Below are 1,463 nucleotides of genomic sequence, written 5' to 3'. Positions count from 1 at the left end.
AAGACTGTGCCCACCAAGATTCCCGTGGCCAGTACTTCAGATTATATATTAGTATACAGTCCATGGCTACAGGTGACGTCCCAAAAGATTGGAAATCTGCGAGCATCACCCCCCATCTACAACAAGAGTTCAGATATCTCATATCTACATGAAATACATGTATTCAGTTTTTGTAAATGTCTGGTTTTATTTTGTCCAACAGTCACGGTGGCTTCACCCCTCCAATGATGCCAGAAAGACGGCCCCTCCCACTCCTGCCCCTCCTATGTTCCACTCTAACCTACAAACACCTCCGTTACTGTGGTTCAAAGAGTGGCCCTTCCCAGCAGAGGCATACAACGCAACCTCAAACAACCGTTAAGCTGGACGTCCCGGCTGGTCCAGACCGCCCACGTGCACCTAACTGTGTTATCCATTCTACAGTATGCATGGAAGCAAGCTGGTACTGCTAAACGCAACTCAGGCGGCATAGTTTTCCTGTTTAGAAAGCAATATAAAAGTTTTATTACCAAATTAGAAAGTAAGAGTGACGATATTCTATGGGTTAAATTAGATAAGCAGTTCTTTAATCATACTACAGATACATATTTGGCAAATGTTTATATTAGTCCCAACAGGTCTACAATATGTTTGATGTTCTTGAGGATGAAATCTCACATTATGGCAACCTTGACAAAATATTGGTAGGAGGTGATCTGAATGCACGAGTAGCAACTCTCATTGTGCTTGTCGTAAAGAGCTAGGGAAATTTCACCGGTACAATGAACCTGTAAATACTGTACATAGCGTCTGTCCTCTCTGTCACGACCAGTGGAAGACTAGCTCTTCAGTGAGCTAAAACTGGTTCGAGATCACGATCACGAGATCACGAACTCTGTCTGACATTATTACAGATGACACCCCTATAGACTCTCAAACCCTCCCCGTAAATTGTATTGAAACCAAATGACCTAAAATTCAGCATGAAGGTGTGTAGGACAAGTGCCCACAGTAAAACTGTCCATGGTCACACTACTCGTCAGGATCATCGTATCGTCATAAAGCGGTAATGTGATGAACAGGACCAATCTTCAGTCCATTATAGAGAGTAAAGTTATTATGTGTGGGGGTTACCCGGTGTGGATAACTGGCTTCTATGTAACAGCGTTTATCCGTGTTTCCACAAGCATGCCGACGGGGAATGCTCCAACAACGACTGGGAATTCTCTAACAGGGAATGCCCCATGATGACGGGGAATAGTCCAGACGGGGATCCCCACGACGGCGGGGAATCCTCTATGACAACGGGGAATGCTCCAAAAAAATCTGACGGGGAAACGTCTTTGCGGGGAAACCTCCTGTTACCTTTTCCCCAGGAATTCTGTAATAGCCATATTGTCGCTCTAAAGGGCGAAATCACTAGCCTCCCCCCCCTTTAGTGTTTTCGCCCCCCTCCCCCCAAAGAACAATACTAGTACTTCTCG

This window comes from Branchiostoma floridae, chromosome 7, assembly GCF_000003815.2.
Source record: "Branchiostoma floridae strain S238N-H82 chromosome 7, Bfl_VNyyK, whole genome shotgun sequence".
Classification (NCBI taxonomy): Eukaryota; Metazoa; Chordata; class Leptocardii; order Amphioxiformes; family Branchiostomatidae; genus Branchiostoma; species Branchiostoma floridae.
This window is presented reverse-complemented; position numbering follows the sequence as displayed.